This window comes from Triticum aestivum, chromosome 4B, assembly GCF_018294505.1.
Source record: "Triticum aestivum cultivar Chinese Spring chromosome 4B, IWGSC CS RefSeq v2.1, whole genome shotgun sequence".
Lineage (NCBI taxonomy): Eukaryota > Viridiplantae > Streptophyta > Magnoliopsida > Poales > Poaceae > Triticum > Triticum aestivum.
In genome coordinates this window covers 72,057,573-72,076,168 of record NC_057804.1, presented here as the reverse complement: position 1 = coordinate 72,076,168, position 18,596 = coordinate 72,057,573, and the positions used below count along the sequence as shown (strand labels likewise).

The window sequence follows — 18,596 nt, the reverse complement described above, 5'->3', positions numbered from 1 at the left end:
GCCTGGAACGGGCGCAACGGGCGCCGTTTAGGAAATGCCCGACTGCTGAGACTCGAACTAGAGACCTTTTAATTCTGAGCAACGCGTACTAACCACTAGGCCATCTCGACTGATTGCACAGACTCACATCCTTTTCCCTATTTATCCTTCACAGTTCGCGGAACTTTATTCTTTTTCTTTTCCTTTTTTTCTTTTTTCTGGGAATTGTTTTGTTCAGATTTTTTTCTCTCTTTTTTGGCTAAATACATGAACTTTTTATACAAATTCGTGATTTTTTAAAAAAAATCAATGACCATTTCTTCAAGGCCGATGAACGTTTTTTTTGAAATCGATGAACATTTTTACAAAATCAATGAACTTTTTTTTGAAATAGACGAATGTTTTTTCCAAAACGAAGAACTTTTTTCAATGTCGATGAACTTTTTTTCAAAATCGATGAACTACTTTTCAGATTCATGATTTTTTTCCCAAAATCGGTGAACTTTTTTCAAAATTGATGAACTTTTTTTCAAAATCCATGAACTTTTTTTAAAATTTTGATGAATTTTTTAAAAATTGATGGACTTTTTTTTCAATTCAATGAACCTTTTTTCCAAAATCCATGAACTTTTTTTGAATTCGATGAACTTTTCTTCGAAAACAGTGAACTTTTTTCAAAATGGTTGAAGTTTTTTTTGAAATTGATGATTTTTTTTCATTTTTCAAGAACCTTTTTTCAGAATTCATGGTTTTTTTTTGTGAATTTCTTTTTCAAATAATTATTTCTGGGTATATAATATATCTCCAGAGGATGGATTAAATGTACCTCGTTTCTGATTTTTGACAAGCTTCGCCTCTTGGTCTGGCGTTATGTTTCTATACCTTAGGCGATGGGTTCGAGTCCCAGTTTTTGCATGTTCTATCAGGAGCTCCTGAAATCGATCCCCTGGTCCCCAGGGGGAGATCACGGGCGCTGCTATCCACTCCGTCCCACGTCGTATTGGGCCGGGCCATTCGCGCGCGTATAGTATTAGCACGAACGCAATGTTAGCCGAGTGGCTGCCCCCCATGTCGTGTTTTAATTTTCTTTTCTCTCGTTAATTTTGGTTTTCGCTTTTCTTTGTTCTTTTACAATTTTTGTATATGTCAACAATATTTTTCTAATACATGTGTAATATTTTTCCTTGTAACACATGGTCAACAAAATTTTTTCTATATACATTTTTCAAATTGTTGATTAGAATTATCTAATACAGAATTCACATTTTTATATAAATTAATATTTTTTCTAAATAATTGATTATTACTTTTAAGTAAAAAGATTAACATATTTTTAATACATGGTCAACAGATTTTATACACATTTAACATTTTCCAAACACTTGTTCAACATTTTTGTAAATGCTAGATTAATATATTTATATACATGATTTATTTATTTTTCCTAATTTTTTATGGCATGGTAAACATTTTTCCTATACACAGTTAACATTTTCCAAATGCTTTATTAACATTTTTCAAATACTTATTCAACATTTTTTACAAATGCTTGATTAACATATTTATACACATGATCACATTTTTTCAACATTTTCTTAATACATAGTCAACATTTTTCTACACATTTAACACTTCCCAAATGTTTGATTAACATTTTTCAAATACTTGGTTAAAATGCTAGATTAACATTTTTATATACATGATCAGAAAAAGTTATCATTATTTTAACACATGACCTATAATTTTTCTATACACACTCAACATTTTTCTGAATGCTTGATTAACATTTTCCAAATACTTGTTCAACATTTTTCAAATGTTTTCAGAATATTTTAAAGTATAAACAAAAGAACACAAATAAAAAACCAGAAAACGAAAGAAAAAAAATAGAGGTTGTAGCCAACCATGTGTGTGGGTTGAAGCGAGATATAGGGGTGCCCGTCGTTCCATGGGTTCGCTCGTGACTGGTCGTGGCTGATCGGTCAATGGTGGAATTTTGAAAACAGAACCCAAAATTTTGAAAAAAAAAATCAAAAATGTTCATAGATTTTGAAAAAAGTTCACAAACTTCAAAAGGTTCAAAAAGTATGGAAAATATTATTGATTGTGACATAAAATCATCAAACTTGAAAAAAGTTCATCAATTTTTTTAAAAAAATTATCAAATTTGAAAAAAAATCATCAATAAATATTATAAATTCATTTATTTGGAAAAGTTTATTGAATTTAAAAAAAGAGTTCATCGAAAAATGAAACAAGTTCATCAAATTCAACAAAAAAGAATAAAATAACCAACAAAAAGAAAAAAGAAAGAAAAAGGAAGAAGAAGAAGAAGAAGAAGAAGAAAAGGGAAAGAAGGAAAGAATAAGAACATGAATAGAAAAAGAATAACAGGAAAAAAAGAAGTTAGAGGGCACCAAGCGTTGATTGGCGTAGTGGCCACTGCTATTCTCACTTAGCTGAGAGAGATCTTCTGTTCGAATTCATTCTGCGCACACCTTTTCTGGTTTAAACGGAGAAAAAAAGAAGCAAAATAGGTCGGCCCAGCGTGCAGGCGGGGTGTGCGCCCGATTGTAGAAAGGTGCCTGAAGCGCCGCTTAGGAAACATCAGAGAGAGTGGTAGTCCTAGGGAGCTTAGAGTTTTAGATAATGACTGTTAAGGATGCTCTGTCAAAATTGCGCACAAGTTGGTAAACACCGAAGAACCAAAAAAAATAAACATGAAATCAAACAGTATCGGATCAGGAGCGCCAGTGAGAAGGTCTCTGTGAGAGTCATTTCCTTTTCTCTGTTCTGTTTTGCGGAAAAATCCCGATCTATTCATCAACTGTCATGATAGTACAAAAATCATCAGAAGTAACATAAATTACAGACTGACCCGTAGACCACCTAGTGACGACTACAATCACTAGAGCAAGACGAAGACGCGTCACCTTCATCACCCCTCCGTCACTAGAGTCGGACAAACCTTGTTGTAGTAAACAAATAGGAAGTCTTCAAAATCACACAGGACCAGTGTATCAGAACAACAACCATCACCAATATTAGAGAAGTGTAGATCAAACATTATTCCATCTTCAGGGAGTCGCCGCCGCCTCGCCTTTCTGAAGAGGACACAAACCTTAATCAATCTTGGAAAAAACACCTAAAAACATAATAGGAACCCTCCCGCCGACAATGGTCGGGCTTCATCGCGCCTCCATGGCCCGAAGGCCATAGGAGATGAGGCAGACCAGTGGTGGCTCCGACGGGAGGCGGGATGTCCATGTCGTCTGGGAGGCCTTTCTTGGGGACAACGAAAACTTTTATGCTTTCATCTTTCCACATGAAGTCCTCCGTTTTGTTGTAATTTTTTTAAAAGCGTGAATTTTTGTTCGTTCAAATTTGGCTCCACAGTTGATTTTTCAATCACCTTTGCTCTTAAATCTGAAACAAGACTTCTAAGAATTTTATCTTTTTTTCCTTTTAAAATGAAATCCAAGACCCTACTAGTACCTCGTAATCACCGAATGGTGCCAACTTTCGGCAAAATTGACAATTTTGACCTATGGACGCAATGAATTCATGAAATGAACTGGCCCTAAAACTATTTCACGCACCTGACCTTGTTGTGTAGCGCCCGACAAGCAGGTGCCACACCCTACGGTGCAGCGCCCACCTCTGGGCGTTGCACACCTATCCACCGTGGCAGCCCTGGGCCCGCACCCAAGCAGTGCAGCGCCTCCGAGCTAGGCGCCACACATGTAATGTGCAACGCCTAGCTCTTAGGCGTTGCACTATGACTTAGATGCCAGCCGCCCGCTCCCCATCTCCCCACCCCACCCATTCATTCCAGGAGGGGTTACAGAACAGGCGCGTCGGCGGCTTCCTCCTCTCCCCCTCTCAATCCCCTCTCCCAAATCCTTCAGATCCGACGATTTGGTCTGTGGATTTCTTCACCAATCCATCCTAGAAGGTACTTTCCTCCGATCCCCTTCTTTCTATCCATTGAAAATATGGTATTTTGAAGATTTGGGGAACCCTTGTTTGATTTGATTAGATTTGAATCTTGCATGTATTAGAATTTTGCATGTATTACAACCCTTGTTTGTTTGATTTCTGGAACCCTAGTTTATTTTATTTTATTGAAAAGATATGGTTGGATACATAGATTGACATGTTATTTCTATGGAAAAGTTATTTGTATGAATTAGGCCTAGTTTAGTTTATTTGTATTGAAATTATACTCGTATTGAGAAGAATGCTTTGGATACATATGCTTCGAATCTTGCATCTAGTAGGCCTACGTTAGTTTTTTTGAATTGAAAAGATAATCGTGTTGACAAGAATGCTTTGTTGAAATTGTTAGGATGGTTTGGCTTCTCGATGATCACTGGGACCAGAAACACCGGTCGTACGCGTTGTCGGTGCACCAGGAGGTAATTATGAATTTCTTGTTTATTTCAAAGACAAATGCCCCATATGTAATTTTCTGATTTGCTTGTTTGTAGGACCTTCAACCTCTGAAGCTTCGGTCTCACGGGGTCAACCTTTTGGGGATGCGGTATGATGAGCGATACACACCTTATGTAAGGGAGACAGGACTCCTCCCTTTCATTCAGTTGGTCAGCCGATCGACGCCACCCCTCAATACTGCAGCAATCACCACGCTTGTTGATCATTGGAGGCCGGAGACACACACTTTCCATCTTCGGACCGGGGAGATGACCGTGACGCTCCAGGATAATGCTATGATCACCGGGCTTCCTATCGAGGGTAATCCTCTATGTATGAGCACCGATTCTAATGGGTGGCGCGAGCAGATGCATGCCCTTATTGGTATGGTTCCTCCGGAACCTCGGCAACCAGAAGGAGAAGACAAGAAGAAGGAAAGAGTAGTAGCCGGTGCTCCTTATGCCTGGATTGCATGGAATTTTGCTAATTGCCCCAAGGAGGCTAATGAGGATGAAGTCAAGACATATGCTCGTGTGTACATGTGGTACGTTATATCCAGGACTATGTTTGCTGATGGCACAGGCAAGAATGCACCATGGATGTGGCTAAAGGCGTTGACCGTCTTCGATAGCAAATGGAGTTGGGGTTCTACGACACTGGCTTACTTGTATAGACAGGTATAAAGTTGTTTCTTTTCACTTCATTGCTACATTATCAATGCAATCTTCTTGTTAATTCAACCATGTTTTCTTTTATGTGCAGTTGGATGAAGCCTCTTGTAGGAAATCAAGAGGTATTGGTGGTTGTATGCTCGCACTTTCCATATGGAGCTGGGAGCGATTGCCGGTTGGACGACCGAAGACCATGAAGTACGAGGATTAGAACGACCATGATGACCCACTATGGTACCCCACTTGGGCTTACAAGTGGGATGTGGTAAATGAGACGACGGATGATCCCTCGGTCATGTACAAGTTATACAAGAGCGAGCTGGACATGATCACGGCTGAGAAGGTGACTCGACATTGTATAAGTGATTCTCATGCTTCTATCGTAACTCATAATTATTTTTGCAACGTATGCTATGTTGCAGGTGGAATGGGAGCCGTATGGAAAAGGGGATAGTCTTGGTATCATTAGAGACTTTGTGCTGAATCCGATGTGCTTTAGGGATAGGGATCTTTGGCATATGCGGTGCCCACTCATATGCAACTGGCCGGTTGAGCTTCACCTGCCACATCAGGTGTACCGCCAGTTCGGTTTGTTCCAGCCACACCCGCCGGAGTGGGAGGACATGTACAAGTATCTCCACGAGTAAGATATAATCAACCTTGAGCACTTAGCAGGTTCTCGGCGGTTTTGATGGTGCTAACATTCTATTTCTAACCTACAGGTTGGATAGGAAAAAGCAACGGAAGGTCAAGCATTGGGACAAGCATCACAGCATGTATATCATATAGTTTGCACTTAGTGTGGAGCAAGCTAAGGCTGGAAAACGAGCCCAGCTTCGTGAGCACTGCCCGATCGCGTTCAACAACTATCTCACATGGTTTCTTGCAAGTACCCGTGTGGAGGTATACAAGCCGACTTATGCTGAGGAGATTTCGGAAGATCCCATCGTCTTTGATGAGCTAACCCAGCACCAGCACAACAAATTAGTCAGGGAAGGCACCTCAGTCCCTTCAGCTCCAATGATGAACTTTGTGGTATTTCCTCTTTCTGCTTTCCCATTTGCATTATTCACATCTTCGCTTGCCTAACACGTTAATGTCGTTTATGTTCATAGCGTGCCCAGATCAAGAAAGCAGTTGATGAGACTGAGACTATTCTGGAGACAACCCCGGTAGGGAAAAGTGATGCGGAAGGTGCACTTCAAGCATTCATTAAGGTTCACATCTTGTTCAATTGTTCATGTAACATGTGTTGCTACGTTCGATATCTCATTCACTTGTACATGTTGCAGCGTCAAGGACAAAGGTTAAGGCGGCTATCCAACCTTGTCGGTTGTCGTGACCCCGAGTATGTATCACCTCAATGGTCTAGGTCGGCGACACCATCAGATCCCAATTCTGGCCATAGTGATCCTTTGGAGGATGAGGACGTGGGTGTGGTCATCCAAGAGGTAAGCAAATAGCATATAATCAATTAGTGATGCATTGCTAATTATATCCTAACAGACGGTCTTTTCCATATCTTTTGTTTTGTAATAAGCTGATGATGACATGACCTTGGGGACCTTTCAAGTTCGGTCAGCATACATGTTAAAGCCTAGGAAGGGAATCAATAAATACACACCCGAAAGACTTCACCGAAAGAGGCAAGAGGACGGTCAGCACCTCGCGGATGGCAGCTTTGGATGACTATGTGGATGAGGTGGATGAGGAGTTGGAGCCTGAGCCAGAGCGGGTTCCTCTTCCTAGGAAGGCGAAGGTGAAGAAGATAGCCAACAGGAGGGGGAGGAGCCAAAACGCGCTCAAGGAACTAGTCTTCATACTCTATTTGTTATGTAACTCGCCTAGTGGGCGTTTGTCGAACTTGTTATGTCGTTGACCTTGAAGTGGTGGTAGCTCTTAGTAATGTTGAACTTGTTATGGTCACTCTAAGAAATGTTGTCTTTGTTCTAGTTAAAGTGCTATTGAAAATGTCATCATGATCATTACTGTTTATTCTGTGATGTAAGTATATGTGCGTGAAAATGTGCCTTAACATGTGTCTGAAATGACCAAGTTTATGTGTTAAAAAAACACAAAGTGCTTGTGCAGCGCCTTGTTGGAAATATGCCCTAGAGGCAATAACAAAATGGTTATTATTGTATTTCCTTGTTCATGATAATTGTCTATTGTTCATGCTATAATTGTATTAACTGGAAACCATAATACATGTGTGAATACATAGACCACAACATGTCCCTAGTGAGCCTCTAGTTGACTAGCTCGTTGATCAATAGATGGTTATGGTTTCCTGACCATGGACATTGGATGTCATTGATAACGGGATCACATCATTAGGAGAATGATGTGATGGACAAGACCCAATCCTAAGCATAGCACAAGATCGTGTAGTTCATTTGCTAAAGCTTTTCTAATGTCAAGTATCATTTCCTTAGACCATGAGATTGTGTAACACCCTGATGCCGTAGGAGTGCTTTGGGTGTACCAAACATCACAACGCAACTGGGTGACTATAAAGGTGCACTACAGGTATCTCCGAAAGTGTCTGTTGGGTTGGCACGAATCAAGACTGGGATTTGTCACTCCGTATGACGGAGAGGTATCTCTGGGCCCACTCGGTAATGCATCATCATAATGAGCTCAATGTGACTAAGTAGTTGGTCACGGGATCATGCATTACGGAACGAGTAAAGTGACTTGCCGGTAACGAGATTGAACAAGGTATTGGGATACCGACGATCGAATCTCGGGCAAGTAACATACAGATTGACAAAGGGAATTGTATATGGGATTGATTGAATCCCCGACATCGTGGTTCATCCGATGAAATCATCATGGAACATGTGGGGGCCAACATGGGTATACAGATCCTGCTGTTGGTTATTGGCCGGAGAGATGTCTCGGTCATGTCTGCATGATTCCTGAACCTGTAGGGTCTACACACTTAAGGTTCGATGACGCTAGGGTTATAGGGAATTTTTGTATGTGCTTATCGAATGTTGTTTGGAGTCTCAGATGAGATCCCGGATGTCACGAGGTGTTCTGGAATGGTCCGGAGGTAAAGATTTATATATGGGAAGTCCCGTTTTGGACACCGGAAGTATTTCTGGGGTCACCGGTAATGTATCGGGACCACCGGAAGGGTTCCGGGGGTCCACCGGGAGGGGCCACCAACCCCGGAAGCCTGCGTGGGCCAAGTGTGGGAAGGGACCAGCCCCTAGGTGGGCTGGTGCACCTCCCACAAGAGTCCCAAGGCACAGAGAAAGGGGGAAAGGGGAAAACCCTAGGCTCAGATGGGCCTAAGGCCCACCTAGGGTGCGCCCCCCCTCTCTCCCTCTCTGCCCCCCCTAGATGCATCTAGGGCTGGCCGCCACCCCTAGAGGGGGAACCCTAGATGGGGGTGCAGCCCCTCCCCTTCCCCTATATATAGTGGAGGTTTTGGGGCTGCCAGAGACACGGGTCTCCCTCTCTCTTGGCGCAGCCCTACCCCTCACCCTCCTCGTCTCTCGCAGTGCTTGGTGAAGCCCTGCTGGAGTGCCATGCTCCTCCATCACCACCACGCCGTTGTGCTGCTGCTGGATGGAGTCTCCCCCAACCTCTTCCTCTCTCCTAGCTGGATCAAGGCATGGGAGACGTCACCGGGCTGCACGTGTGTTGAACGCGGAGGCACCCTTGTTCGGTGCTTAGATCGGATTCGGCCGCGATCTGAATCGCTATGTGTACGACTCCACCGACTGCGTTCTTGCAATGCTTCCGCATCGCGATCTTCAAGGGTATGAAGATGCACTCCCGTTTCTCTCATTGCTAGTATCTCCATAGATTGATCTTGGTGATGCGTAGAAAATTTTGAATTTCTGCTACATTCCCCAACAGTGGCATCATGAGCTAGGTCTATTGCGTAGATTCTATGCATGAGTAGAACACAAATAGTTGTGGGCGTTGGTTTTGTTCAATATGCTTACCATTACTAGTCCTATCTTGTTTCGACGGTATTGTGGGATGAAGCGGCCCGGACTGACCTTACACGTACGCTTACGTGAGACAGGTTCCATCGACTGACATGCACTTGTTGCATAAGGTGGCTAGCGGGTGCCAGTCTCTCCCACTTTAGTCGGATCGGATTCGATGAAAAGGGTCCTTATGAAGGGTAAATAGCAATTGGCATATCACCGTTGTGGCTTTGCGTAGGTAAGAAACGTTCTTGCTACAAACCCGTAGCAGCCACGTAAAACATGCAACAACAATTAGAGGACGTCTAACTTGTTTTTGCAGGGTATGCTATGTGATGTGATATGGCCCAAAAGGATGTGATGAATTATATATATGTGATGTATGAGATTGATCATGTTCTTGTAATAGGAATCACGACTTGCATGTCGATGAGTATGACAACCGGCAGGAGCCATAGGAGTTGTCTTAATTTATTGTATGACCTGCGTGCCATTGAATAACGCCATGTAATTACTTTACTTTATTGCTAAATCGTTAGCCATAGTAGTAGAAGTAATAGTTGGCGAGACAACTTCATGAAGACACGATGATGGAGATCATGATGATGGAGATCATGGTGTCATGCCGGTGACGAAGGTGATCATGCCGTGCCTCAAGATGGAGATCAAAGGCGCAAGATGATATTGGCCATATCATGTCACTTTATGATTTGCATGTGATGTTTGTCATGTTTGCATCTTATTTGCTTAGAACGACGGTAGCATAAATAAGATGATTCCTCGTAAAATTTCAAGAAAGTGTTCCCCCTAACTATGCACCGTTGCGAAAGTTCATTGTTTCGAAGCACCACGTGATGATCGGGTGTGATAGATTCTAACATTCACATACAACGGGTGTAAGCTAGATTTACACACGCGAAACACTTAGGTTGACTTGACGAGCCTAGCATGTACAGACATGGCTTCGGAACACAAGAGACCGAAAGGTCGAACATGAGTCGTATAGTAGATATGATCAACATGAAGATGTTCACCGATGATGACTAGTCCGTCTCACTGATGATCGGACACGGCCTAGTTGACTCGGATCATGTATCACTTAGATGACTAGAGGGATGTCTATCTAAGTGGGAGTTCATTAAATAATCAGATGAACTTAATTATCATGAACATAGTCAAAAGGTCTTTGCAAATTATGTCATAGCTTACGCTTTAGTTCTACTGTTTAGATATGTTCCTAGAGAAAATTTAGTTGAAAGTTGATAGTAGCAATTATGCGGACTGGGTCCGTAAACTGAGGATGGTCCTCATTGCTACGCAGAAGGCTTATCTCATTAATGCACCGCTCGGTGTGCTGAACCTCGAACGTCGTGTGCGGATGTTGCGAACATCTGACATACACGTTTTGATGACTATGTGATAGTTCAGTAATGTTAAACGGTTTAGAATTGGGGCGCCAAAGACGATTTTGAAACGTCGCGGAACATACGAGATGTTCAAAGGGCTGAAATTGGGATTTCAGGCTCGTGCCCACGTCAAGAGGTATGAGACCTCCGACGAGTTTCTTAGTCTGCAAACTAAGGGAGAAAAGCTCAATCGTTGAGCATGTGCTTAGATTGTCTAAGTACTGCAATCGCTTGAATTGAGTGGGAGTTAATCTTCCATATGACATAGTGATAGTTCTCCAAAGTCACTGCCACCAAGCTATTAGAGCTTCGTGATGAACTATAACATATTAGGGTTGGACATGATGATCCTTGAGCAATTCGCGATGTTTGACACCGCGAAAGTAGAAATCGAGTAGGAGCATCAATTGTTGATGGTTAGTAAACCACTAGTTTCAAGAAGGGCAAGGGCAAGAAGGGATACTTCATGAAATGGCAAATCAGTTGCTGCTCTAGTGAAGAAACCCAAGGTTGAACCCAAACCCGAGACTAAGTGCTTCTGTAATGAGGGGAACGGTCACTGAAGCAAAACTACCCTAGATACTTGATAGATGAGAAGGCCGGCAAGGTCGACAGAAGTATATTGGATATACATTATATTAATGTGTACTTTACTAGTACTCCTAGTAGCACCAAGGTGATAGATACCGGTTCGGTTGCTAAGTGTTGGTAACTCGAAATAAAAGGCTACGGATAAACGGAGACTAGCTAAAGGTGAGATGACAATATGTGTTGGAAGTGTTTCCAAGGTTGATGTGATCAAGCATCGCATACTCCCTCTACCATCGAGATTGGTGTTATACCTAAATAATTGTTATTTGGTGTTTGCGTTGAGTATAGACATGATTGGATTATGTTTATTGCAATACGGTTATTCATTTAAGGAGAATAATGGTTGCTCTATTTATTTGAATGATACCTTCAATGGTCTTGCACCTAAAATGAATGGTTTATTGAATCTCGATCATAGTGATACACATGTTCATGCCAAAAGATATAAGATAGTAAAGATAGTACCACATACTTGTGGCACTGCCATTTGAGTCATATTGGTATAAAATGCATGAAGAAGCTCCATGTTGATGGATCTTTGGACTCACTCGTTTTCGAAAAGATTGAGACATGCGAACCATGTCTATTGGTATATACGCATGAAGAAACTCCATGTTGATGGATTGTTTGGACTCACCTGATTTTGAATCACTTGAGACATGCAAATCATACCACATGGACAAGATGACTGAAAGGCCTCATTTTCAGTGAAATGGAACAAGAAAGCAACTTGTTGGAAGTAATACATTTTGATGTGTGCAGTCTAATGAGTGCTGAGGCACGCAGTGGATATCGTTATGTTCTTACTTCACAGATGATTTGAGTAGATGCCAAGTGTATTTACTTGATGAAACAAAAGTCTGAATTATTGATAGATTCAAGTAATTTCAGAGTGAAGTTGAAGATCATCGTGACAAGAGGATAAAATGTCTATGATATGATCATAGAGATGATATCCGAGTTACGAGTTTGACACACAATTAAGACATTGTGGAAATTGTTTCACAACTAACACCGCCTGGAACACCATAGTGTGATGGTGTGTCCGAACATCATAACTGCACCCTATTGGATATGGTGCATACCATGATGTCTCTTATCGAATTACCACTATTGTTTATGGGTTAGGCATTAGAGACAACCGCATTCACTTTAAATAGGGTACCACACAATTCTGTTGAGACGACACCGTGTGAACTATGGTTTAGAGAAACCTAAGTTGTTGTTTCTTAAAAGTTTGGGGTTGCGACGTTTATGTGGAAAAGTTTCAGGTAGATAAGCTCGAACCCAAAGCGGATAAATGCATCTTCATAGGACACCCAAAAACAGTTGGGCATACCTCCTGTCTCTGTTCTGGAAGCAAAAGGGATTGTTTCTAGAATCGGGTCCTTTCTCGAGGAAAAGTTTCTCTCAAAAGAATTGAGTGGGAAGATGATGGAGACTTGATGAGGTTATTGAACCATCACTTCAACTAGTGTGTAGCAGGGCATAGGAAGTTGTTCCTGTGGCGCCTACACCAATTGAAGTGGAAGCTGATGATATTGATCGTGAAACTTCGGATCAAGTCACTACCAAAAACTCGTAGGTTGACAAGGATACGTACTACTTCAGAGTGGTACATAATCCTGTCTTGGAGGTCATGTTGCTAGACAAGAATGAACCTACCAGCTATGGAGAAGCGATGGTGGGCCCGGACTCCAAAAAATGGCTCGAGGCCATAAAATCCGAGAGAGGATCCATGTATGAAAACAAAGTGTAGACTTTGGAAGAACTACTTGATGGTCGTAAGGCTGTTGGGTACATATGGATTTCAAAAGGAAGACAGACAATGATGGTGAGTGTCACCATTAAGAAAGGTCGACTTGTCACTAAGATATTTTTTGACAAGTTCAAGGAGTTGACTATGATGAGACTTTCTCACTCGTAGCGATGCTAAGAGTCTGTTGGAATTATATTAGCACTTACTGCATTATTTATGAAATCTTGCAGATAGGATGTCAAAAAAAACATTGTCTCCTTGACAATTTTCTTGAGGAAAGGTTGTATGTGATACAACCAGAAGGTTTTGTCAATCCTAAAAGATGCTAACAAGTATGCAAAGCTCCAACAATCCTTCTGAGGACTGGAGTAAGCATCTCAGAGTTGGAATATATGCTTTGATGAGATGATCAAAGATTTTGGGTTTATACAAAGTTTATGAGAAACTTGTATTTCCAAAGAAGTGAGTGGGAGCACTATAGAATTTCTGATAAGTATATGTTGTTGATCGAAAATGATGTAGAACTTCTGGAAAGCATATAGGGTTATTTGAAAAGTGTTTTTCAATTAAAACCTGGATTAAGCTACTTGAACATTAAGCATCAAGATCTATAAGGATAGATCAAAAATGCTTAATAGTACTTTAAAATAAATACATACCGTTACAAGATTTTGAAGGAGTTCAAAATAGATCGACAAAGAAGGAGTTCTTGGCTGTATTATAAGGTGTGAGTATTGAGTAAGATTCAAGACCTGACCACGGCATAAGAGAGAGAAAGGACGAAGGTCATCCCCTATGCTTTAGGCATAGGCTCCACAGTATGATATGCTGTGTACCGCACCTGAAGTGTGCCTTCCCATGAGTCAGTCAAGGGGTACAAGTGAGATCCAGGAATGGATCACAGCACAGCGGTCAAGGTTATCCTTAGTAACCAGTGGACTAAGGAATTTTCTCGATAATGCAGGTGGTAAAAGAGTTTGTCGTAAAGAGTTACACCGATGCAAACTTTGACACTAATCTAGATGACTTTGAGTAGTAAACCGGATTCGTATAGTAGAACAGTTATTTGGAATAGCTCCAAATAGAGCATGGAAGCTGCATCTACAAGATGACATAGAGATTTGTAAAGCACACACGGATCTGAAAGGTTCAGACCCGTTAACTAATAACCTCTCTCACAAGCGAGATATGATCAAACCCCATGGGTGTTGGATTCATTACAATCACATAGTGATGTGAACTAGATTATTTACTCTAGTGCAAGTGGGAGACTGTTGGAAATATGCCCTAGAGGCAATAATAAAATGGTTATTATTGTATTTCCTTGTTCATGATAATTGTCTATTGTTCATGCTATAATTGTATTAATTGGAAACCGTAATACATGTATGAATACATAGACCACAACATGTCCCTAGTGAGCCTCTAGTTGACTAGCTCGTTGATCAATAGATGGTTATGGTTTCCTGGCCATGGACATTGGATGTCATTGATAACGGGATCACATCATTAGGAGAATGATGTGATGGACGAGACCCAATCCTAAGCTTAGCACAAGATCGTGTAGTTCGTTTGCTAAAGTTTTTCTAATGTCAAGTATCATTTCCTTAGACCATGATATTGTGTAACTCCCTGATACCATAGGAGTGCTTTGGGTGTACCAAACGTCACAACGTAACTGAGTGACTATAAAGGTGCACTACAGGTATCTCCGAAAGTGTCTGTTGGGTTGGCACGAATCAAGACTGGGATTTGTCACTCCGTATGACGGAGAGGTATCTCTGGGCCCACTCAGTAATGCATCATCATAATGAGCTCAATGTGACTAAGTAGTTGGTCACGGGATCATGCATTACGGAACGAGTAAAGTGACTTGCCGGTAACGAGATTGAACGAGGTATTGGGATACCGACGATCGAATCTTGGGCAAGTAACATACCGATTGACAAAGGGAATTGTATATGGGATTGATTGAATCCCCGACATCGTGGTTCATCCGATGAGATCATCGTGGAACATGTGGGAGCCAACATGGGTATCCAGATCCCGCTGTTGGTTATTGGCCGGAGAGATGTCTTGGTCATGTCTGCATGATTCCTGAACCCGTAGGGTCTACACACTTAAGGTTCGATGACGCTAGGGTTATAGGGAAGTTTTGTATGTGGTTACTGAATGTTGTTAGGAGTCCTGGATGAGATCCCGGATGTCACGAGGAGTTTTGAAATGGTCCGGAGGTAAAGATTTATATATGGGAAGTCCCATTTTGGACACCGGAAGTATTTCGGGGGTCGCCGGTAATGTACCGGGACCACCGGAAGGGTTCCGGGGGTCCACCGTGAGGGGCCACCAACCCCGGAGGCCTGCGTGGGCCATGTTTGGGAAGGTACCAGCCCCTAGGTGGGCTGGTGCGCCTCCCACAAGAGGCCCAAGGCGCAGGGAAAGGGTGAAAGGGGAAAACCCTAGGCTCAGATGGGCCTAAGGCCCACCTAGGGTGCGCCCCCACTCTCCCTCTCTGGCCTCCCCCCAGATGCATCTAGGGCTGGTCGCCACCCCTAGGGGGGGCCTAGATGGGGGCGCAACCCCTCCCCTTCCCCTATATATAGTGGAGGTTTTGGGGCTGCCAGAGACACGAGTCTCCCTCTCTCTTGGCGCAGCCCTACCCCTCTCCCTCCTCGTCTCTTGCAGTGCTTGGCGAAGCCCTGCTGGAGTGCCACGCTCCTCCATCACCACCACGCTGTTGTGCTGCTGCTGGGTGGAGTCTTCCCCAACCTCTCCCTCTCTCCTTGCTGGATCAAGGCATGGGAGACGTCACCGGGCTGCACGTGTGTTGAACACGGAGGCACCGTTGTTCGGTGCTTAAATCAGATTCGGCTATGATCTGAATCGCTACGTGTATGACTCCACCGACCGCGTTCTTGCAACGCTTCCGCATCACAATCTTCAAGGGTATGAAGATGCACTCCCCTCTCTCTCGCTGCTAGTATCTCCATAGATTGATCTTGGTGATGCGTAGAAAATTTTGAATTTCTGCTACATTCCCCAACATGCCTAGCCAAGAGGCGCCACACTGTATAGTGCAACGCCCAGCTGGAAGGCGTTGCACTATACAGTGTGGCACCCACAAGGTAGGCGCTACACCAACACTTAGCCATTTTTGAGCTCCTAACTGGGTGCAAAGTTTATGCTTCTCTCTAGAATGTTTATCCAGGCATGCAATGCCTACGAGCTAGGCGCCACACTGTGCAGTGCAATGCCCTGCTCGGAGGTGTTGCATGCCTGGGTAAACATTCCGGAGAGCAACTGAAGATACAGCCAGATACAACATGGTGTAGCGCCCAGCTGGGAGGCATCGCACTGTATTGTGCAACACCTAGCTTAGAGGCGTTGCACTATACAGTGTGGCGCCTCCAGGCTAGGCGCCACGCCAACACTTAGTCATTTTTTCCTTTGAAACTGGCTGCAAAGTTTCTGGTGCTCTGTGGAATGTTTACCCAGGCATGCAACGCCTTAGGGCTAGGCGCCACACTATGCAGTGCAACGTCTTGCTCAAAGGCGTTGCATGCCTGCGTAAACATTCCAGAGAAGAACAGAAGCTACAGCCAGATACAGCGTGGTGTGGCGCCTAGCTGCTCTATAGTGCAACGCCCAGCCTGTAGGTGTTGCACTATACAGTGTGGCGCCTCCGAGCTAGGCGCACACCACATTGTATCTGGCTGTAGCTTCTTTTCTTCTCTGGAATGTTACAGCCAGTGTGGTGCCTAGTTGGGAGGCGCCACACTCTATAGTGCAACGCCCAGCTGGGAGGCGTTGCACTATACAGTGCGGCGCCTCCGAGCTAGGCGATACACCATGTTGTATCTGACTGTAGCTTCTGTTCTTCTCTGGAATGTTACAGCCAGTGTGGCACCTATCCAGGAGGCGCCGCACTGAACAGTGCAACGCCTCTGTGCTAGGCGTTGCACTTGTACTTAGCTATTTTTTTGACAAACAGAGAAGTGTGAAGGTATCATATGCACACATAGTATGATGATTTAGAGTAGGATTGATAGCAAGTAGACAACATATGCACAAAGTACTTGACGACACATAGTAGTTCATAACACATACTACTTCAACTTGAAGAGTAGCTCATACAACCAAATCGAGGAGGGAATACATAGTACTTCACGACACATAGTACTTCATAATACATAGCAGTTCACGACACATAGTAGTTCACAACCAAATCGAGGAGGAGTCCAAAAGACATAGTAGTTCATGACACATAGTAGTTCATACTCCACAATCCTTATGGAGATGACATAGCTCTATTGCGTAGAGCAAGGCCCCTTTCCCTTCTTCTTCTTCCTCTCTTCTTCCTCTTCCTCCTCCCTTTTCCTTATAAGGTGAGCCTCCTTAACCACCCTCTCCATGAATATCTTGTTCTTCCTCTCCTCTTTTTCAGCTGTGAATGCCCAAAAGTTCATGGTTCTTTCTTCAAAATCCTTGAGACGCTTCTTTTGTGCGTCCTCACATTTTTTGTGCAACGTAGCTCCCTAGCGCGACACTCAAAACCTGCTCTAATTCTTTCCTCCCTCTTCTTTTCGAGCTCCTCTTCCTTCTTCTTCTTTAGTGCGGCTTCGTCCTCCTCTCTCAGCTTCTTCGCAGCCTTCTCCCACCACCCCGCCATCTCATCCTCGCCATCCTCCTTCATTGTTGTCTTATTGAGTTGAGAAGCCGCCATACCTACAAGGAGGGAAACAAAATAGTTAGTAATGACAATAAGAACAAATGGAAGAACATGTACATTGCAACATGAAGACATGAAAAACAAGAACATATGAAACATTATAATTAGTAAGCAACATACGGAAATGGTCCATCAAGGTATCCAAACATTCCTCTATAACGACCTTGCCCTTGACCACCACCAAGGCCAAGACCATCACCACGACCAAAACCATCACCACGCCCAAGTCCACCACCAAGGCCAAGACCATCACCACGACCAAGTCCACCACCACGAGCTCTACCACCACCACGGCCTAGACCACCACCACGAGCTCTACCACCACCACAGCCTCTTGTAAGTCCTAGTTGCCTCCCTCTTTGTTGCCTAGATCCTCTTTGGCTACCATTTGGTTGCCTTGGCACTTGTTGGCTACCACTTGGTTGGCTACCATTTGGTTGGCTTGGCACTTGTTGGCTACCACTTGATTGGCTTGGCACTTGTTGGCTACCACTTGGTTGGCTACCTTGTGTAGCTCCTTGTTGGCTTGTGCTTGCATCATTTTTCTTGGACCTTTTTCGTGGTTTCGTACATTTTCTTTTGTTGTGGCCATGACCTTTGCATTCCCCACAACGGGAGCTCTCGCGAGGCTCTTGGAATTGGTCGTTGCCCACTTTGCGGCGGCCACCATGACCCCATCCGTCCATGTCGCCTCTAAGACGCTTTGTCTTACGTCTACCACGTTTAACAACCTTCAACTGCGGATCCGGCCATAGTTGAACTCCATGGTACTCCGGCCATTGTGATTGGTCAAAGTATGGGTGAAAGCGGGGAGCCCATGTTTTCTTAACCGTCTGGATTGAGAACTCCAACTCCCTCGCGGTGAGGGGGTGATTGACATCCACATTCCTAGCATGACCAGTGGTATACAAGTGTGAGCATGGGAGATGAAGCAACAATGGCCTCCCGCAAGAGCAATCACACCGTCTTAAGGAGACTTGAAAGCCCGACCTCCATGTTGGCGGCCATCGTTTGTGGTTCCTCCTGGCTCTTTCACTTTGTACTTCCACTCTTCGTTGTCATATAGTATAGCTTCTT

General features: G+C 43.4%; 1 pseudogene; it reads left to right on the top strand.

Moving 5' to 3' along the window:
* Positions 1-4,328: 4,328 nt before the first annotated feature.
* On the top strand, positions 4,329-5,183 carry LOC123089973 (protein MAIN-LIKE 1-like; annotated as a pseudogene).
* The last annotated feature ends 13,413 nt before the right edge of the window (positions 5,184-18,596 follow it).